This window comes from Notamacropus eugenii, chromosome 1, assembly GCF_028372415.1.
Source record: "Notamacropus eugenii isolate mMacEug1 chromosome 1, mMacEug1.pri_v2, whole genome shotgun sequence".
Taxonomy (NCBI): domain Eukaryota; kingdom Metazoa; phylum Chordata; class Mammalia; order Diprotodontia; family Macropodidae; genus Notamacropus; species Notamacropus eugenii.
Window position 1 is genome coordinate 277,183,878 of NC_092872.1, and position 23,607 is coordinate 277,207,484.

The 23,607-nt window shown below is 39.6% G+C and overlaps 1 protein-coding gene across 2 annotated transcripts in view; it reads right to left on the minus strand.

The window, feature by feature from the left end:
• Positions 1 to 23,607, minus strand: part of PRKG1 (protein kinase cGMP-dependent 1) — a 1,294,615-nt gene that overhangs the window by 181,757 nt on the left and 1,089,251 nt on the right. The window lies entirely within an intron of this gene.

Below are 23,607 nucleotides of genomic sequence, written 5' to 3' on the forward strand. Positions count from 1 at the left end.
AGCTCCTGGGCTAGTACGGGGATAAGATACAGATAAACTCTCTCTCTCTCTCTCTCTCTCTCTCTCTCTCTCTCTCTCTCTCTCTCTCTCTCTCTCTCTCTCTCTCTCTCTCACACACACACACACACACACACACACACATACACATGATAAAGCTTCAGAAAATTATAAAACAAAATGCCTTATGAGCCTTAAGGAACACTCTTAGAAACCACAAAACAGGAAGGCTTCCTGGCAGAGGTGGTGCTTACATGGGCTTTATAAGAGAATGGGCAAGAATTCAACGTCCAGATAGGAGGAAATGAAGATATTTTTATTTTAGGAAACAGCTTGGGGAAAGCACAGAAATGTGGGAGCAAGGTGTCTGTTTAGGGGTGGAGGTAAGTTGCTTAGAATGGAGGGAGAGACAGAGACAGAGCTAGAGACAGAGAGAGAGACAGAGATACAGAGAGATACAGAGACAGACAGAGACAGAGAGAGACAGTGAGAGAGGAGTAGGCTTGGGGGAGTAAAGCAATATAAACCTGAGGAGTGTGGTGCCAAATGTTGGAGGCCCTTCAATGTTAAACAAAGGAGTTTGAGATTTAATGTTGAGGGGCAATAAGGAACCACTGGAGGTTTTTTAGCACAGAAATGCTGCCTGAGTCTCTCTGTGTGAAAGCTCTTTCTTACAGGTTGTGAAAGGTGGTTAATAGAATCAAGGTGGGAAGACCTATTAGGAATCTCTCCTAGTCTAATAGTCCAGGTGAGTGGCAGTGACAGTGGCTCCAGGGCCATAGTGGTGAGAAATAGAGAATAAAGGCAGGTGGGAGAGATATAAGGGGGCTGGAGTTAATGGGACCTGGTAACAGATTGCATATGAGGGGCAAGAATGAGGGTGAGAGCAGGGGTGGAGTCTATATTGTCACCAAGTTTAGAAGCATGGGGGACTAAGTGGGTGAAATATTGAAGTCAAAGGTTAAATTTTTGAGAATGAAAGGTCATGACCTCAGCATTGGGTAGATTAAGTTTGAAGGGTTGCTGTGACATCCAGGTGGAAGTCATAGATCTAGAGATGAAGGGGACAGACCTTAGAGGTTATATAATTCAACATCTTTATTTTACAAATTAGGAAAGTGAAGCATAGGGAGGTTAAGTAACTTTCCAGGATCAGTCAGTTGGCCTGCAAGTATCTGAGGTGAGATTGAACTCAGGTCTTTTTGACTCCGAGTTCAGTGTCCTATCCATTATACCAAGATCAGTTAATTGATCAACTTTTATTGGATCTACTCTGTTTGTGACTGGCCCTTTGCTAGTTTCTAGAAATACAAATACATAAAGTAAACTGTCCTTGTTCTCAAAGAGCTTGTAATCAAAAGATGGCAGTCCATGGCTGAGAAAAAGAGTCATGTCTGGAAAAGTAGATCTGAGGATCATTCACATATAGGAAGATGTGGACTTGGGACAGGGAGAGGGAAATCATCACAAACTTGGGAAGAGGTTAAAGACTAGGTAAAAAGCAACACATAATAAATGAGAAGAGTGAAGATTAACATTTATTGGGCATGAGAGCATGGGAATCCCTTGTGTGTATGGATTGGACTAGATGGATCATGAGGTCCCTTCTGACTCTTAATGTCTGAAAATCTCTGATTCTATGTTATCTCTGAAGTTAATTGAGGAGAGAAATCTTACTAGGAATCTTTGAGAGGTGTGTGTGTGTGTGTGTGTGTGTGTGTGTGTGTGTGTGTGTGTGTGTGTGTGTGTGTGTGTATGTGAGGGGCAGCACTGCTGAAATCTACAATGCAGGATCACGGTGATTGAAACTGGGAACATAATTTCTGTTCAGGGACATCTGAGCTGTTACAAATAGATCATACTTTAAAAAAAGTTATTTCTGTGCACTTATCCTAAAATCATCTTCTCTTCTCAGTTCTTAAAAATCTACTTGGAAATATCTTTTTAGGAACTGTCAAAGATAAATCTGGTAACAATTTGCATATTATGTTTGTAAGAAGCTACTCATAATTTCAAAGTGTTTGCACTATGTATTGGAACAAGTGATTTTTTTTATCAAAGCTGCAGACATAACTGTGAAATACTATTTTCTTTAAGTTGAGATCATCTTTGAATTAATTCAATTAATAATATTTTCCCTAAGGATACTACATTACATTAAAGTGTCAGGTTCACAGATCATATTTTAGTCTCATTAAATCATGTTTCTGAGATCTACTATCAAAGATTCACATTTCCCTATAGAAACCATGGCCGGCCAAGATTTTAGAAATCTTTATCTTACCACTGGGTGGCTGTATCCATCTTGCAAAGCAATTCTCTCATGTTAGACCCTTGATTAAAAACACACAGTTTAAAAGTAGCAGAGTTGGGACAGACGCTATCTTGCTTGATCCTTACAACCACCCTTGGAGGTAGGTGTTACTACGATTTCCATTTTACAGGTGAGAAAACTGAAGCAGACTGATGTTAAGTGACTTGCTAAAGGACTTGAACTCAGGTCTTCTGGAATTCAAGCCCAGCTCTCTGTCCATTGTGTCACAAGCTGCCTTGGTAGAGGTTAGAGAGCTAGGCTTCGAGGCACTGGATAAAAAATTTAGATCTAGAAGGAACCTCAGAGGTCATTTTACAGATGATAAAACAGAGGCACACAGCAGTTACACAATTTGCCCAAGGTCCCATAACTAATAAGTACCTTAAATCATATTTGAACTCAGGCCACCCTGATCCCAAGTCCAAAGCTCTATTCACATGCCAAAATCAAGGAGATCTGGGTTTAAATACTACCCTCAGACATCCACTAGCTACATAATTATGGGTAAGCTACATCACTCCTGAGTCTTAGTATTCTCCTCTGTAAAATGGGACTAATAATACCAAATCATGAATCTGTGGAAGGATCAAATGAGACAGTGAATGTGTAACTTGACCAACTTAAAAGCACCATGGAAACGGTAATTATTGTTCTCTAAGTTCAATATCAAGAAAACCTTCCTATTATGTAGAGCTGTCCCAAAGTGGAACAGACCATCCCAGGAAGCAGAGTGATCTCCCTTACTGGACACCTCCAAAGACAGAGGTCCTCCCATTTCCAAGGTAGCTGATTTCTCTTTGGGACACTTCTAACTGTGACAAAGGTTTTCCTGACCTTAACCCTAACTTGGTCTCTTGCTCTGAGGTCAGGGAGAATAAGGATAATCCCTTCACCACATGGTGGCCCTGAAAAAGTTCAAAAACAATTATTATGCTAGCCAGTCAATGAAAATTTATAAATAAGCACCTACTTTGTGCCAGACAATGTGCCAAACACTGAGGATGCAAGAAAGTTTATTCATTTATCAGTTCTTGCTTTCAAGAGGTTCACAGTGTAATGGAGGAGGAAACATGCAAACAATTTTATACAAACAAGACACATACAAGACAAATTAAACATAATCCACAGAGGGAAGGTACTGACATTAATGGAGATTGGGAAAGGCTTCTTGTCTTTTCCTCTCCAAGCTAAACATCACCGGTTCCTTAAAGTATTTTATTCCTTCCTGTCTCTTGGTTCCCTTCTTGCTGCCTTCAAACATGTCCATGTTTCCTCCACCTTGAGCCTGTCATCCCTGCTAGTCACCACCTCCTATCTCTTCTTGTCTGCCCTGTCAAAATTCTTAAGAAAACTTTGTCTGCCCTGTCAAAGTCCTTAAGAAAACTCCCTCTGCTCTGTCTCATTTCCTTCTAAATCTTCTGGATTCTGGCTTCTGATGTCATCATTTAACGTAAATGACTCTCTCCAAATTTTTTATTGATTGTTGGCCAAACCTAATGACCTCTTCCCACTCCTCATCTTTCTTGAATTCTCTGTAGCACTGGACACCAGTGACCACCTTATTCCACTGGATACTGTCTCCTTTCTGGCTTTTCATGACACTGATGGCTCCTGGTTTCCTTTCTACTTGTCAGACCATGCCTCCATCTCCTTTTGCTGGCTCATTACCCACGATTCATTCAGAAAGTACCCCAAGGGTTTTATCCTGGATGCTTTTCTTTTTTTCTCTACGCTCTCATACAGTGTCCTCATCAGCTTCCAGAATTCAACGATCATGTTTAGGTAGATGACTTCCAGATCTACACATGCAGAGCTGACCTCTCTCCTGACCTCTACCCCCACATCACCAGCTGCCCATTGGACACATTGAACTGGCCAGTCAGTTGGCAACTCAAACTCAACATGTGATGAGCAGAACTCCTTCTCATTTCCCGAAAGCACAGACCTCCTTTGAACTTTCCAGCGTCATCCTCCAGTTTCCCAGGCTGGGATTTATGGTGTCACTCTCCCTCTCAGGATTTCCAATTAGTTGGATCTCTACACCATCTCTCATAGGTCCATGGTCTAATTCAGGCCCCCATTATTTCTTTCTTTTGTCATCACAATACCCCTTGAGTTGGGTCCCATGCCTCATGTCTCTTCATTCTAGCCTGTTCTCCACACAAAGATTTCTTCTAACATGAAGGTCTGGCTATGTTACTCATCTGTCCCTACACACATACACAATACATTTACATGCATACTTATACACATGCACACACACCACCACCACCATCACCACAGTGACTCCCTAGTACCAGAAGGATAAAATATAAAATTCCTTATGTACGCATTTAAGGCTCTGTGTAAACTGGTCCTATACTACTTTTCCCTTTCACACACTACTCCATAAACTCTACAGGTTATTTGCTGTTCTGCACACAGAACCTGCCATCTCTTATCTCTGTGACTTTGAGCTGGCTGTCCCCAAACCACCAATGCTTTCTCTCTTCACCTCTACCTCTTACAATCTCTGATGCTCTTCAAATCTCCTCTCAAACACTGCCCTGTACATACCACCTTTCCTAACTCTTCAGCTTCTAGTGACTGCTTCTCCAAGCTATCTTGCATTCACATGTATTATGCCATTCTACTAATTATAATTAATTATACATATAACTCATATTTCCATAATACTTGGAAGTTTGCAAAATGCTTTAAATGCATTATTTCATTTGAGCTTTGTATATTAACACACATATTACATGCAATTATTCAAGTTTAACATCTAAAAGCTCCCCAAATCATATATGTTTACATTACCCTAACAATGTGGGTCCAGATACACCAAAGAGTGGCATATGCAGAAAATACACTTCTTTTATTAAGATGAAATATTGTGTATTGTGTTTCATTTGTGCAGTTAAGCAAAGAAGCAGCTCCTAAGAGTTGCTGTCTCTTTCTCCCTCCCCTCCCCCACCAGACTGAGGTATTAGATTATCATGAAAGTGGTTATTTGAGATTTTATAAAAGTAATATTGATCAACATAGAAATTTATAATCTGAAATTTCCAAAGAAAACTCCTATTTTCAAGCAATGCCTCTAGACCCTCTAAACATCAAATTCTTAAAAATCATAAACAGTGGACAAGTGTAGAAAGTAGCTGCTGTCCTCAGCTGGTCTGAACTTCTTACATTGTTCCTGCTACAGTCTTACATCATAAACTAGATGTACATCTTCAATTCCCTAGGAGGAACACCAATTAGACTATTATCCATCCCTTGCCTTTATCATTTTAGGAGTAACCAAAGTTTGAGTGTATTAATAACTATTACCCTTGTAAATATGCTACTAATTATTAATAAAACTAACAATTATACCCCAGATTCCTTAATTTAGTAATAAAAAGCACTGTTAGAGTTAGTAGATTAGAGAATTCTGGTAACAAGGATACAGAACACAAAAATATTTAACAACCTATTTAGGTGCTATTTTTCTGAGTACTAACTCTGAGAATTCCTTAATGTCTTCACTGTCATCACTGGAGTCTTGATCATAATTATACCCCACAGTGCCTCCATGACAAGAGTCTTCGTCATCACTATACCCCACAGTGGCGTCACTTTCAGAGTCTGAATAATCCATAGGCAGATTTTATCTTCCCTCAAGCTCCTGCTTTCCCTCTGCGGAGTTGCATCTTATCCTCTGGCCCAATGGCAGAATTTAACCCAGGGTACAACGACCTGAACTGGGAAAGGTTGCAGCTGCTCAGATCTCTCTGGGCCAGCTGGAATCCCAAGATACAGACACAGGGAACATGTGGCTGAGCCATCCCTCTGAACCCAGTCCATGTGAAGCAGCTATCAGGGTTGTCCCCTCCCAATGTCCAAGTTGGGAGCAGTGTGCTGGCTGTCATCACAGCTCCTAGACTTCCTTTGGGCCAGTGCTGACCAAAACTGATATCTCTTAGATTATTCGTGAGGTGAGACAATATGCAGCAGACAGAAGACTGGACACAATGTCAGAAGAACTGAACTCTAGACTCCCACAGCCATCAGCTGTGGGATCTCAGTGAACTCACTCAACATCTTGGAGCCTCAACTGCTTTGTCCATAACCTGAATTCACTCGGAATATAGACTTTCTACTCAGAGACTCCCCAGGGCAACCTCAGCGGGAGGGCAGTAACTAGCTAAAGCAGGACTTCCTAGCCTAGAATCCATGGGCCCTCAAAAGGCCTGTGCATAGAGTTCAGGGGCCTATGAACTGGGATGGGGGGAATATAGCATCTTTATTTTCACGAGCTCTGGTTTCCTTTACAATGCTGTATATCGGAAGAGGGGTTCATAGGATTCACCAGATGACAAAAGGGTCCTTTAAGAACACAAAGAAAAGGTTAAATATGCCTAAACTAGAGATAGAGATTATTTGGGGGTAGCCCCCAAGATGACTCTTGGTCTATGTGAGCCCCAAGCCAGGAAGTGGGGGTGGGGAAGGCCCGAGGCAATGGACTACATTTATTTCTTTACATTTTGTATTCACTTTTCTGTGGCCATATTGTTTCTTGCCCACTCCTTGAGGATAGAGATTGATTTTAGGTTTCCTTTGCAACCCTATTACTTAGCATTCTTCCTGGCACATAGTAGGTGTTAAATACATGCTTGTTAAATGTTATTAAATCAATAAACATTTACTAATTATCTACTGTACTCAGACATTAGCTGCATGACCCTTGCCAAGTCACTTTGCCTAGTTTGCCTCAGTTTCTTCATCTGTAAAATGAGCTGGAGAAGGAAACAGCAAATCATTCCAATATCTTTGCTAAGAAAACCCCACATGGAGTCATGAAGAGTCAGATACGACTGAAATAACTGAACAACAAAAACTGTATTCAGAATACTGTGTAAAGTGCAAGGGAAAGATAAAATTTATATAAGACATGATTCCTGTTCTCATGAGCCTTATAGAGGAATAACTAGAAATAACTATAATATACAATATTACATGACAGTGCAATAGGAGGGCATAAAACAAAAAGCTTTGAGTGGTCTACTCAGGTCTAATCTTCACTGATTAGGGGATCAGGGAAGAAGGTGGTCATTGAACATTTAGCAAAATAAAGACAAAAGTAAATATTTTGGGAAGAAAACATTGCTCATGGACAGAATGAGTCAATGTAATAAAGATGGCAATGCTACATAAATTAATTTACTGAATACCATATCAATAAAACTACTAAAGTATTGCTTTGTAAAACTAGAAAAAATACTATGAAAATTCATATAATGGAAGGCTGGGGAAAGACAGAGACAAATAAAGAAGAGAGTGGGAGAAAGAAATAAAGACAGAGATAAAGATAAAATAGAGAGATAGAGAGAAAAAGAGACAGATGAAAGAGCAAGATTGAGACTAAGATAAAGAGACAGGGAGAAAAAGACAGAGAAACATATGCACACACACAGTCACACACACACAGAGACAGACAGAGAAACAAAGACAGAGAGAGACACACACATCGAGAGAGAGAGAGAGAGAGAGAGAGAGAGAGAGAGAGAGAGAGAGAGAGAGAGAGAATGAATGAATGATATTACACTAGCAGTTGTATGAAAGATGATTTGAAGAAGAAAGCTAATAGAGACAGAAGGCTCTGGAGGAAAGCTACTGAAAAAGATTAAGAGGGTGGTAAGGATCTCCCAAATGCTCTTGATTTCCTTCTCCATCACCTTTTATTTATTTTTCATACAATCTGCGTATTCCTTAACAATTCAATAAGAATATATTAATTTATTAATAAATTAATATTTATTACATAGAATATAAACATTTATGCAAATGTTATATCCCTAATAGAGTGTGAACTTGAGAGAAAGGGCAACTTCATTTTTATTATTGGATTCCCACCATAGTGCCTGACACATAGTAGGTATTTTATAAATACTTGGCTGAAGAGGGCATGTATTATGATTATTGCTATCAGTTATATGCTGTCAATTTTTATATATCCCATATTGAGATCTAGACAAGAGCAGAAGACCACCAATAAACTCTGGAGTTAGAATGTGCCATAGCTTGAGGCAACTGAGTAATGCTGGCCTGGGTAGAGCAAATCCAATCCTTGCCCTTTCCTGGTATAGTGAGTCAAGCAGACTGAGAAAGTCTTAATGAAAAGAAGGGTTGATGGATTTTCTAGCAAAGTGGGGGTAGACTGTTTCTTCCCTCTCAAGCTAAATCTTCAATTTCTCAAAGAAATATAAGGCTTCTAGGAACTAACACCACTTTGGAAACTAGAGTGCCCAGTACCAGCAAGATGAAGGATACAGGATTGAACCCTAAGTTTATATTACAAATTTAGAACAAAGTCAAATCTCACCTGGAGGAAGAGTAACTCTTGAGTTCTTTCCCTAACTGGAGGAGTTTTAAGCCCAGGGTGGGGTTATATCTACTTTGTTCTTTAATTATCTATCCATAATTGCCAACCTATTAGTTGGCATTTAGTATCTCATTATATTAGTATCTAGTTTCTATTAGTATCTAGTTATAATCATTTGCTTCTATTAGTATCTAGTTATAATAACTTGCATTCCCCAAACATCATTGAACCAAATTATTTTTTTTGCTTTTTATCAAAGAACGTTTAGCCCTAAATTTACCTGGAAGACAAAAAGAGTAATGCTGGACTGATCAGAACCTGATCAGTTCACAAGTAAAGTCACTGCTATTATTAAAAAATACTGGTTGCTCTACATTAGGATATGTCTGAGTGACTTCTCCCCCGTGCTCCTGGGAAGCTCATTGGGATGGCCTCTCATCTCCCTGCATGGTCTCCTCAAGCTTGGTGCTTCCATTCATCCCCTTCATCACCACCCTCTGGCCCTTTGATTGACGGGTGAGGTCATGAGCTCCAAACCTCTATTTAAGGAGAGAGTTCAACTCAGACAACTCAGTTCTCACCTTGCCGCACTGTTCAGTGACTTCTCTAACTTTCTCCACTGCTGTGTGCCACTGGCAGGCTCTTTTTCTCCCCTTCCCCCTGTTTTCAGCTTCCTTTTGGATGTTCTTCCCCCCACCTCCACCTTAGATTGTAAATTCCCTTGAACCCAGGGCTGGCATTAATGAATGTTTAATAAATTCCTATTAAATGACCCAAAATCACTTGAGAATTCCCTAGTGAAAATCCCCCTTACTATATCTCCCATCTCCAGTCTTATCTTCTTCTAACGCATGCCACTCATTGCTATCGGATTAGTTTTCTTTCTTTCCCCAGATCTGATCATGACCCTTTTGCTCAAAACTCTCCAAGGGCTTCCTCACTGCATAGTGAATAAATGCACAGTCAAACCCCTTAGCTACCATTCAACGATTATAGTGGTCACTTTCATTTTAGCCTGCACCATTCCCTCTGCTGTGTGTTGCTCCAGACAAATCAGTCTATTCACAAGGTCATGTGTGCTTATGGTCAAGCAGTTAACAGCGTGCTTTTCTCAGGATACTCTCCATGTGCGAGGCACATTCTTTCTCACCATTTCACTGGTTCACATCCTAACCATCTTTTAAATTCTAAATGCCACTTCAGCCGTGAAATCTTCCTGGTCATCCCTCACCATCCTTCTAATGTAAGTGTGTCTTCAGCTCCCACTTAGAACTTTATTCACACATTAATGTATTTTTGCATCAAGGTTCTTGTCATATGTCACCTTCTTTATCTCCTCAACTAGATTGTAGCTGAGAACTTCCATGGTGTAAGGAGTGATATATGTGATATATATGTGCCTGTATACATGTGTATATATGTATGTGCATATGTATACATGTATATATTTGTGTGTATGTATATATGCACGTGCATGTGTAGATATACACACATACATGCATATATGTATACATACATGCATGCACACATATGCGTATACACACACATAAAATATCTCTTCTGGACAAGGGCCAAAATTACCTGCTGCACCAGGGGTGGGTAAGTAACGACAGTTGTCTTGGCCTTTGTCTTGCCACTGAACTTTGCTGACTCTGGAGGAGAGAGTGAGGCTGCTTCACTTATATCTAATTGACATGCACCCTTGTGATGTCACTGGTTTTCCTTGAGACTGAAGGATGAACAACAACAGGGCAGATTAGCACAGTCAGTACAATTTGCAATCTGAGAAAGTTGTCTAGGATATTGAGGGATTAAGTGAGTTGCCCAGGGTCACACAGCCTGAATGTGTTAGAGGTAGGACTGGAACCCAGGACTTCCCAGTTCCAAGGTCAGTTCAAGATGCACTATGTTGTGCTGTCTTTCAATGGAAGTTGGATGCTCACTTTTCCCAGCCTTTTTGCTGAGCTGAACCTGAAATGCGTTCTGGTCTTAAAGTGTAAAATTAGCATTTTAAGGCATGTTACAAAGCTATTGGATGGAACGCAACTGAGATGGAAAGAAGCAAAAGTAATTTCAGAAGACACACTGTGTGGACTCTGGAGATGCCAACGGGAATTCCCTTTGAAAACAGATCCCGCTGTGCATCATTAATATCAGCACAGCTCACCTGAGATGAATCGTTGGCATCCCCAAAGAGAAATCTTGTCCTTCCTAATTTTTATTCCAGGCAATCATTCCTCTAAGACATTACATTTGGTAGTTTTCACAAGTTTTCCCTTAACTTCTGTTTCAGTCATGGCAAGAAAGAAGCCATGCTTGATTCCCAGAGCAAAGTAATTCAGCAGACAAGTTCTTCTTTGTAGGGCATAAATGGCATTTACTCTGTCCATTGGCTTCAATTATGAAACCATTCGGCCAAGCATTGCAAATGTAAGAATCTGGCCTCAGGGAGGATTTTCCAAAGAAAGGAGAAAGCTTTATGAGTTTCTTCCTTTTCTGTTCTTATTTTACTGCTGCTTTAAAAGGGCAGATTTAAAGGGTGAGATGATGCTGGATTTTTCAGGGACTCTAAGGGCCTATTTTTGAACTGCTAAGAATTACAATTGTGTTTTTTGGGGGGTGGTGGTGAAGCATTTTCAGAATCTTGTTCACTCTTCTCTCTGGGAAGCCTTAAGAATCACATTTAGCCAGGACATGCAGTTTGCTCTCTCAGGACTTAATTCAAACTCTGACCACACCATCACTTCACCAGATACTCTAGATTCACCTAGGATGTGCTAAGCCTAGCCATCAGTTTTATTTTGTGGCAGTTATAAGCAGAATCACAGAATAAGGAGTCAGAAGGAGTGTTAGGGTCATCACATCAAATCTATCAAAAAATGATCCCTTCTAAAATGTGAAGAAGGCAGTGGTGGGGAGATGGGAAGGGGAAGGAATTCTGAATTTGGAGTTCCAGATCTCACTTCAAATCACACCATTACCACTCATTACCTCGATGGGCTTGGCAAATCACTTCCCAACTCTGCTTCAATTTCCATGTCTGTAACAGACAAGCATTGGAATAAAGGATTTCAGCTTCCTTCCAGATGTAGGGCTTTAATCCTCTGACTTTAGACAGGTAGTATAGAATAGGGGAAAGAGCACCCTCTGGGAACAAAGGACCTAGATTTAAACTCTGCCTCTGATCCTTACTGCTGGTGTGACTGAGTAAATTGCCTCATGTCTCTCAGACTAAACTCCAACCTCTGTAAAAGGAGAACATTGAACTGGATGCCCTCAAAGGCTGCTTCTAGTTCTAGAGTCTCTGAGAAGAGAGGCAGTGTGACCTCGGTTGAGTTACTTAATCTGTTTGGACCTCAGTCTTGGAAAACAAGAGGACTTGACTATAGAACCATCCAGTTCTATACCTATTATCTCTTATTCTCTATAAACATTGGCATTAGCATTAGAAGATTTGGGCCAAAGACCTTCACTACCTGTTTCTGTTTATTGTTCTTGACTTCTTTACAACCTTTGACACTGTTCATGATTCTCCTTCCCCATCTCTCTTCTCTCTATAATTTTGGGACACTTTTTTCTCCTGGTTGTCCTCCCTCTCTGATGGGTTCTTCTCAATCTCCTTTGTTGAATCCTCCTCTAGATCACATCCTCTAACTGTAGGTGACCCTCAGTGCTCTATCCTGGGCTCTCTTCTATAAGTCCCTGTCTCCTCTCTGCCTCCTCACCTGAGTCTCCATATTTCTCCTATTAATTTTCTCCCTCTATAATACTTCACTTGGTGATGTCATCAGCTCTCATAGATTTAATGACTATCTCTATACTGACAATTCTCAAATGTACCTCCCCTGTCCCAGCCTCTCTATTGATCCCCAATCTTGAATCTCCAAATGCCTTTCAGAGATCTTGAACTGAATGTCCAGTAGACATCTAAAACTAAATATGTCGCTCTTGCAGAGGGAATCAGAATTTTATCCCTTTTCTTTCAAAATGGGTAGTTAATTTAGACTAGTTAGGTTTTTTTAGTGCCACAGTGATATCAATACTTATTAGGTCTCTGTGAAGAGAACATTCGATATTTTTAAAAACATCTTAAAAACGAGATTCTCAACCCCTTTCCCAGGGGTCATAGAGAAGTTATGAAATAAGACTTGTGTTAGCATCAGGTATTGGGCACCTCTATCCTCTATGCCTGGAATGCTCAGCCCCACCTGTGCCTTCTAGTATCCCTGGCATTCCACAAAGCCCTGATCAAGGACCGTCACCTATGAAGGGTGTAGATTTTCCTGATCTCTAGCCCGAGTTCCATGCTCCCTTCATCCTGGACTATTTCTGTCTATACTCCCCAGTTACTGATACTTAGTAGACTTAATAGTGCTAGTAGACTATAAGCTTCTTGAGAGCAGGAATGACTGTTTCTGCCTATATTCCCTCATGTTTATGGTGGTGCTGTGCACAAAGTAGGCACCACATGTTTGTGGAACTGAAGTGAATTATGGACATATGGGTAGATAGTGTCTAGTGGATGTACAAAGAGAAAGAAATGGGCAAATTATGATCAGAAGTCCTAGACTGTGATCATAGGCTCACAGAGCTGGCACTAGAATGGACCACAGGGCCATCTGGGTAACTCTCCTCATTTTATACCTAAGGAAACTAAGACCTAGGGAAAGGAAATGATTTATTACAGCTCACATTGATAGGAAGCATCAGCAGTGGCGTCTAACAGTTCTATCTTCTGGGGTATTATATTAGTTCTAGTGGCTATTATGTCCTACTGTTGACTTGTAAAAACCCACATCTTTGTCAGACAAGCTGCTGCTTGGCCATACCTCTTCCATATTTCATTTGTGATACTGATTCTTTTAAAAAATTTTACATTAATCCCTATTAAAATTTACCTTACTCAGTTTGTACCAACGTCTAAACCTTTATAGATTTTGGCTATCATCCAGAGTATTAGCTGTCCATTCTGGCTTGGTGTTATCAGCAAATTGTATAAGCTGTCCATTTAGTCACTGGGAAAAATGTAAAAAGAGCACAGAGTCAAGAATAGATCCCTGGGGCACTCCAATGGAGAACTCCTTCCAAATTAAGATCAAACTCTTTGGTTCCAGCCACTAAGCTGGTTCTGAAATGACCTCATTACACTATTGACCAGCCCTCAGTCCTCTATTTTCTCCTTACAAGAAGAACATTTGAAATTTGCCAGATGATTTGCTAAAATTTAAGTTCTATAAGTCCCTGTCTCCTCTCTGCCTTCTCACCTGAGTCTCCATATATCTCCTACTAATTTTAAAGCAAAATGTTTGCAGATACAATTTAAGCATAAAGAAAAGGAACCATAGTATAAGAGTTAGAGAGATAACTTTGGCATTCAGATAACTTGGGTTCACATCCCACTTCTGACACTTATTAGCTGTGTAACCCTGGGAAAATTATTTAACATCAGTCTTCTCCCTAGGACTTAGCAAATATATTGTCAGTAGGTTGTGATCTGTAAGGGTGGAAGGTACCCTTGCATGGGGAGTCCCCTCCTACCTAAATTAAATCACATCTTTCATATATGCACATGTAATCTTAAGAAATTGTCAGTCTTTCATTAAATATAGCAATTCCATGTATACTTTGATGTGTCATTTATATATCTAGTATTCATGTGTACATGCATGTGCACTAATAAAAATATATGTAAATTTACAATGTGTAAATTTACCACTTAGTACTCATATTATACATGTATGTACATAGATATTAAGTATGTAAATATTATACAAAAATGAATATATATACACATGCTTTATGCCAATGTTGACAGAATTTACATATTTCTATTATGTTGTAAATTCTCTGGAGAAAAAACAAAAACCTCTTACATTGCTTAAAGTCCCTAGGGAACCTCATAGAGAGCTCCACTCTCAGGAGGCCATCAGTACCTCTCCATGGATTATGCTGACAGTATTTCCTATTACTAAAATGTTACATAAACCATGTCTGATGTTGACTTACGGATTGGAGAATCAAAATATTTCTATACGGTGCCCAGTGGACAGATTAAATTAAACTGGTAATTTCCTGTTATAGAGATATGACCACACTGACTGCATTGCTTCATTTTCCATTGGCTATTTTGCTGATAATAATGACTCATTTTTATACAGATTCTTCCCAGGTTTATAACAGAATTTATACCCATTATCTATCATTATCCTCTTAACCACCCTGCCAGGTAATGACTACAAGTATAATTGTTTCCATGTTATAGAGGATGAAACAAACTCATAGGACTTTCCCAAGATCACACAGCTTCTAGACACTAAAACGAGATTCTGAGGCAAATCCATTTCCACTACTCCCTCCAGCGTTTGTCATCTTCCTTTTCTGTCATGTTAGTCAGTCTGATAGATGTGAGGTCATACCTCAGAGCTGTTTTAATTTGCAATTTCCTAATCAATAATGATTTAGAACATTTTTTCATGTAATTATTAATAGTTTTGATTTCTCCTTGAAAACTGCCTGTTCATATCCTTTAAGCATTTATCACTTGTAGCCTTAGATAATGCTAAATAAAGGGAAGAATGATATGATTTTGTTCAGTATCAATTTTTTTAAATGATGTTAGGATCATAGCTTTACAACTAGAAGGGTACTTGGTTAATCCCATTATTTTTCAAATGGGGAAACTGAAGTCTAGAGAGTTTAAGCAATCAAGGTTATACAGGTAATATGTGGCAGAGCTGAGATTTGAACCCATATCCTCTGCTTTGAAAAGCCACTTTGGCTGTGTAATCATCAGTGTTCCATGCCTGGCCTCACCTTCATTCTTCTGCCCTTTAAGACCCTGACCACCATGCTCTCAGTTTGCATCATGATCAATTTCACCCCTTCTCTAAGACTGTCCTTTATGTGCTCTGTACATTTGGGGTCTTCTTACTATATGTCCTTAAACTTCTGTCCATCTATCCCTGGGTTTCAAATCCAAATCATCCTGCACCAGGGTCATACGATAAAGCAAGGGGATGAACTTAGATTTGTTCCACTCTCATCCTCACGCTTCCTTTACACATGGAACTACGTGATCATTCCTAGTCAGAAGCAGGAGTCATTGGGTGGACACTGAGGGAAGCCTATAACAATTAGATTACTCTAATAATAATTAGACCTTAAATCAAGGAAAAAATATAAGTTGAAGAAGGAGAAGGAGGAGGAGAATGAAGAGAGACCAATGTCTTAGAAGCTGGAGAAAAAGAGAGAATATAGGAGGTGAGAGTGATCAAAACCCATGCATTATATGGAAAGGCCTAGTCTATAGCCATATCAAGCTTCCATTCTAAATCTGTGAAACCCAGCTGAATTCAGTTCTCCCTTCCCTCAACAACAGATTTCTAGTACATTTTTTACATTTAATATATTTCACAATATTTTTCCCTCTGTGTTAATGCACAAACTCTGCCTGCCCCAGTATTTTAACATCTTTGGCAATCCCTAGCATTCTTACTAATCCTTGACCCCTTTTCACTATGCCCATTTCATAGACTTGAAGGAACTAATTCCATGGCTACATCATATGTGTTTTATATGGAACCCAGAAGGTCACAGCCAGAGTCATTAGATTGAAAGCAAGAAGAGACTTTTAAAATTCTCTCTTACAAATCAGTCATTTAACAAGCAGTGAACCAATCAGTTCAGACATCTTAATTGTGATTCATCCAGATTCTCACTAGACTGACCACCGACTGTTACATCTTGTGATTTTTGTCTTTGTGGGAAGTAGGAGAGATTGTGATGGAAATAGCTTAAGGCAGCCTGTGGAGCTGAGCCTATCAAGGACATGTGAGTGTCCCACAGAGTCGGGAATGCAGGCTGACCTTCTGAATAATAAAATGAATTATGAAGCAAATTTGGATGGCTCTATTATTTAGAGAATAAATATAAGAAATTAGCAGAATTGAAGGTGATATTCCCAAAATGCAACAGATGGGAGTAAAGGGTATAAGTTGGTACAAAAGCTTCAGAGACAAGAACATCAACAATGGTTTCCAAATTGTGATTAAGAAGGCAACGCTGATGGGCTCATGTTTGGAGGCAGCAATACCTCATAATTAAAATGACTAGATATCTTAATTAATATCTTAACATCCTATCAAGTTGTCATATAATTAGTGGGTTAGGGCACCGTATTATCTTATTTATTCATCACACAATGCACTGTTGTGTTCCGTTTTCAATCAAGAAATCTTTTTTTTTTTTTATAATTGCAAAAGAAGTTAGCATCTGCAAGAGTAAATTTTGAAAAACAAATCTTTTAAGTAGCAGCTCATATCCTACTCCCTGCCTACTCTTGGGGATACATCACTTCAACCTCTTTGTTGCTGTTGCTGCTGTTATGGTTGTTGCTGAATCATTTCAGTCCTGTATGGCTCTTGGTGACCCCATTAGGGGCTTTCCTGGCAAAGATATTGGAGTAGTTTGCTGTTTCCTTATCCAGCTCATTTTACAGGTGAGGAATTGAGGCAAACAGTTAAGTGACTTGCCCAGGGTCACATAGCCACTAATTGTCTAAGGTCAGATTTGAACTGAAGAAGATGTGTCTTCCTGATCCCAGGCCATGTCCTCTACCTACAGCAGAGACACCTAGCTGCCCAAATGTAGCACTGTAAACCAGTGACAACTTAACAGGACTTGTAATTATGATATATCTGCACCATTGAACCTACAACCACCAATATCACTTCTACCCTTCTTGGTCCTGGTATGTAATAGGTCAACCTGGTTATCTTAATTAGATGGCCATTGCCAACATCACCATTTTTCGTGCCCATTTTCTACCATTCAGCTTCATCAGCCACATATCATGCAATACACTTCAATTTTCTTTTCTTTAACTTCTATCAATTTATTTATTTTAAGTTTTCAACATTCATTTCCATAAAATTTTGAGTTCCAAATTTTCTCCCCATCTTTCCCCTCCCCCCACTCCAAAGTGCCAGGAATTCTAATTACCCCTACTACCAACCTGCCCTCCCTTCTAACATCCTTCCTTTTCCTTATCGCCATCTTCTCTTTTGTCCTGTGGGGCAAGATAAATTTCTATACCCCATTACCTGTATTTCTTGTTTCTCAGTTGTATGCAAGAACAATACTCAACAGCTGTTTCTAAAATTTTGAGTTTCAACTTCTCCTCCTTTCTCTCTCCCCACTCATCCCCATTGGGAAGGCAAACAATTCAATATAGGCTATATATGTGTAGTTTTGCAAATGACTTCCATAATAGTCATGTTGTGTAAGACTAATTATATTTCCCTCCATCCTATCTGGACCCTCATTTCTTCTATTCTATCTTTTGACCTTGTCCCTCCCCAAGAGTGGTGACTTCTAATTGCTCCCTCCTCCCATTGCCCTCCATTCCATCATTTCCTCACCCTGCTTATCCCCTTCACCCCCACTTTTCTATATTGTAAGATAGGTTTTCATCCCAAAATTAGTGTGCATTTTATTCCTTCCTTGAGTCAAATGTGATGAGAGTAAGCTTCACTTTTTCCCTCTCACCTTCTCCCTTTTCCCTCCATTGAAGTCTTTTTCTTGCCTCTTTTATGAGAGATAATTTGCCCCATTCCATTTCTCCCTTTTTCCTCCCAATATATTTCTCTCTCACCCTTTAATTTCATTTTTTTAGATATGATCCCATCATATTCCACTCACCTCGTGCTTCTGTCTCTCCCTTTCTATATATATATATATATATATATATATATATATATATATATATATATATATGTGTGTGTGTGTGTGTGTTTGTGTGTGTGTGTGTGTGTGTGTGATCCCACCAACTACCCAGATACTGAAAAAAGTTTCAAGAGTTACAAATATTGTCTTTCCATGTAGGAATGTAAACAGTTCAACTTTAGTAAGTCCCTTATGATTTCTCTTTGCTGTTTACTTTTTCATGCTTCTCTTGATTCTTGTGTTTGAAAATCAAATTTTCTTTTCAGCTCTGGTCTTTTCATCAAGAATGCTTGAAGGTCCTCTATTTCATTGAAAGGCCATTTTTTTCCCCTGAAGTATCATGCTCAGTTTTGCTGGGTAGATGATTCTTGGTTTTAGTTCTAATTCCTTTGACTTCTGGAATATCATATTACAAGCCCTTCAATCCCTTAATGTAGAAGCTGCTAGATCTTGTGTTATCCTGATTGTATTTCCACAATACTTGAATTGTTTCTTTCTAGCTGCTTGCAATATTTTTTCCTTGACCTGGGAACTCTGGAATTTGGCTACAATGTTCCTAGGAGTTTCTCTTTTTGTATCTCTTTCAGAAGGTGATTGGTGGATTCCTTCAATATTTATTTTGCCCTCTGGTTCTAGAATATCAGAGCAATTTTCCTTGATAATTTCAAAAAAGATGATGTCTAGGCTCTTTTTTTCATCATGGCTTTCAGGTAGTCCCATAATTTTTAAATTGTCTCTCCTGGATCTGTTTTCTAGGTCAGTTGTTTTTTCAATGAGATATTTCACACTATCTTCCATTTTTTTCATTCTGTTGATTTTGTTTTGTGATTTCTTGATTTCTCATAAAGTCATTAGCTTCCATTACTTCCATTCTAATTTTGAAAGCACTATTTTCTTCAGTGAGCTTTTGAACCTCTTTTTCCATTTGACTAATTCTGCTTTTTCAAGCATTCTTCTCCTCATTGGCTTTTTGAACCTCTTTTGCCAATTGAGTTAACCTATTTTTAAAGGTGTTATTTTCTTCAGCATTTTTTTGGGTCTCCTGTAGCAAGGTCTTGACCTGCTCTTTTCATGCTTTTCTTGCATCTCTCTCATTTCTCTTCCCAATTTTTCCTCCACCTCTCTTTCTTGATTTTGAAAATCCTTTTTGAGCTCTTCCATGACCTGAGACCATTGAATATTTATTTTAAATGTTTGGGATACAGAAACCTTGACTTCTATGCATTTCCTGATGGTAAGCATTATTCTTCCTCATCTGAAAGGATGGGAGAAGATATCTGTTCACCAAGAAAGTAATCTTCTATAGTCTTATTTTTTTCCCTTTTTTGGGCATTTTCCCAACCAGTTACTTGATTTTTGGGTCCTTTGTCAAGAGTAGAGTATACTGTGGGGATCTGTAAGATCTCAGTTTCTCCATGGTGGCACAATCAAGCATGTACATTGGTCTGGGAGCAACAAGAAACTTTTGTGCCCAGAATCTGTGAGTAGTAGTTTCCTCTCTGCAACCACCTGGCCTCCAGTTTCACCAAGCCAGTACTGGGGGCTGAGATTCAGATAAGCCGCTCAATTCACCCAGGGGCTTACGATCCAACAATGGATGCAGGCTGCTGTAGGAGCTGCTATGGACAGAGGCGGCCTCTGCCACCACCTCCTGAGTCTAGAGCTATGGGAAGGCCCTTCTCCCTTCTCGGCCAGCTGAAAAAACCCTCTCACTGACCTTTGGCACCTGTGGGTTGAAGGATCTGAAAACTGCAGCTACTTCTACTGGGATTCCACTCCCGAGGCCTGCTCAGGTCCTCCTTCCAGCACTGTGCCTGGTGGCCAAGGCTGGGCTAGACTCCACTCCATGTCTGGTGCACTGACCTTTCCTGTAGGCCTTTCAGGTCATACAGGGCTGGAAATCTCCTCCACTCTGTTGTTCTGTGGATTCTGCTGCTGTAGAATTTATTGAAAGTCTTTCTTTACAGGTATTTTATGGGCTGTGAGGGAAGAGCTAGTGTGTATGCACCTTTCTACTCCGCCATCTTGGCTCTGAACCCTTCAATTTTATTTTCAAAGTCAGACTGCTATTTCCAGGTCTTCTTTGATGGATTTTCATCCATCTTCTTCCCCTTAAATGAGGGGGTCCTCCAAGGATCTCTCCTCATCCTTCTTTGATGCTTTTTTTTCTGTTACTGAGTTCATTTATTCCAGTAGGTTCAACTGTCCTCTTTGCAGATAACTGAGATTTTCATGCACCCATTCCCTAAGGGACAATTCCTACATGAAGCTGTCCCTAATCTCCCAGCTGTTAGTGTCTCCTGAAATTACTTTGTATTTATTTTCATTTGTTTTGAACTTACTTTGCATATGTTATTTAGACTTAGCTGTATCCATGTTGCTTTTCCTCAAAAACTCTAAACTCTTTGAGGGTAGCTACTTCAGTTTTGCCTCAGCATTCCCAGTAAATGTCATTTTTTTTGTTTGTTTATTTGTTTTTATCAATTGACTATCTATTGGCTATACAGCTATCATCTAAAACTCCATATGACCAAAACTGCACTAATGAACTCCATGGGTGGTCCAATATTTGTCTTAGTCCATAGATTGGAAAGATATTTGTCATCACATCCCTTTCTTCATCCTCACTTCACTCCCCCATTCTCCACTCAGAGCCCATCAAATGTCAAGCTCTTCAGGGTCTTTAATCTCTCCTCTTCCCAGTTAGTCCTTTGCAAAGCTGTCAAAATAGTTTTTCTTTTTTACTCTCCTGCCCCCAAACCATCAGAGGCTCCCTGCTGCTTATATGACAGAATGCTAAGTTCTCTATGTGACTCTTAAGGTCACCTGTATTGTGGCCCTGATTCATTCAGCCTTATTTTCCACAATCTATAATCCAACCACATTGGACCGCTCATGATTTGGGAATCTCCATTTGTCATCTCCTGCATCTGAGCATTTGTGTTTCCTGTCTCCTGCTCCCACTCCTTCTCTGAAATGCGCTCAACTGTCCCTGATAAATCCTCTTTCTTCAGATGTTGGCTTCTCTAAGACAATCTCTAATCTTACGCCTGAAAAAGGTTGTTTTCATTGCTCAAATTTCCCTGTAGCACATTTTCTGAATCCATCCTTTTCCTTATCATATTACATAGAGTTCTATTTATCTATATATGTTTTGAGTCCTCCCATGGCGATCCCTGCCAGATTGGAAATACTTTGAGGACAGGGACTTATTTATCCTCTGTATCCTCAAGACTGAGTATAGAGTCTTGTATGTAATGGGTAGTAAATAATTATTTGTTGAATTGAACTGAACTATGTTGTGAAATAATATCCTAAAGCAATTCGGCCCCCTCCCCCCAAAAACATGCTCAGTAAGCCTACTCACATCAATTTGATGTATACATATAAAAGGTACATAGATATGAAAGGTAATCTTTGAAAAAAATTATCTTTTCTTTCTCCCACTATTCCAGCTTCCCAGGGAAATGTCAGCAAACTCATTAGTGGTCTATCAGCTACTAGTTTCAACTGTGACCTAGTTGGAAGTTGCCTCTTGGCCTCTAACTTTCAAGTGCTATTGGATATCCCGCCTACTTTATGGTGATAGGTATTAAGTTGAGGGGTTCTGCTTCTGTAACCAGGGTTCTTCTCTGACTGGAGGTTATCCCAGGGACAACAGCAACATCTTGTCTAAGTGCCAAGGACTCTTTTCACGCTACTTATCACGTCCAGTGAAACTTTCACCTTAATCTCCAAGCATGGCTATTTTTATCTAGAGAAAATCTAAGATTAGAACAGGATTAAAACATACCCACAAACAGACCCACAACATAAACAAGCTCATCTGTCAGTCCCTCATTTCCTAAACCTTGCTAAAGTCATCTCTCAGGGTCAAAGGCAACCCTGGGATTAAAGCACGGAGTAATCATAGCCCTTACTCAGATATTTAAGGCAGCCAAACTCAATATCAAATCTCTTGTAATCTGCAGGACTCACCATTCTCCCATGCTTACCATGGGTGCTCTCACAATACTTACAACTTCAAACCAAGGGACCAAAAAGCATACAGCAACGCAGTGCATGCAATGTCAGTATAGCACTTGATGTGGAATTACTTTGAGAAAATATATCAGTACCATCAGCTTCCTTCCCACCTCAAATCACTGCATCTAGCCAGTGAACAAGAGCTAAGCTGAGCATCTCTTCTGAGCCCGTTGGATTTCTAGAACAAACTGGAGCTATTCTTTAGGGATGGATTGACATTCTCCCCTGTATATAAAACTCTAAATGGAAGAGGGGTTAGCTTTAAGAATAGAATCAGGAGCCTTGGGTAGAAGGTACAAAAAGGTAAACTTAAGGCTTGATGTCAAGAAGAACTTGTTAAACAATTAATGGCATGGGCTGTGTCAGGAGTGAGTGACTGGGTCCTCCATCACTAGATCTCTTCACGTAGAGCCTTGTTGACCACTTGTGGAGGCAACTAGATAGTGTAGTGGATAGAACACTGGACTGGTAGTCAGGAAGACCTGAATTCAAATCTACTTTCAAGTACTAATGAATGTGTGACCCTAGACAAGTCATGTCACTTGTTTGTCTCAGTTTCCTCAATTGTAAAATGAGGATAATCATAATAACACCTACTTCCCAGGATGATGAGGACCAAATAAGTTCATATTTGTAAAGCATTTATCACAGTTCTTGACACAATAGACACTTAATGAATGCTTATTTTCTTCCTCTATCTCTCCTTTCCTTCCCTTCTTCTTTTCTTTCCTTCCTCCCTTTCTTCTTTCCTTCCTCCCTTCCTTCCGTCTTGCACACATAAAATTTGATCCTATCTCTGCCCATGTGGGCCTCATCTGTGCATGGCACTTCATTTAGCAGGTCTTCCATAAAATTCTCTTCTAGTAAAAAAGTGTCATAGATTATTATCAAAGCTAGTCAGTGTTTATAACCCACCAACCTATCCCAGAGGGTAAAGAAAATTAGATGCCATAATATGTGTAATTTCAAATGACAGCTCTCAATATTGATCAGTATTCTGCCATGTAAACCATGGATTCCAATGGCAGCTCCAATAACTATAACATCATTTTACTGACACATCATAAAAATAACTCTACCTGCTTTACTCCCTTATTTATTTATAGTGCTGTGGAGGAGAAATTATTGGTCGTATTCCATATGACCAAGCAAAATGTGCTCTGTTTAGGGAGGGACAGAGCTTTAGACCTGATTCTAT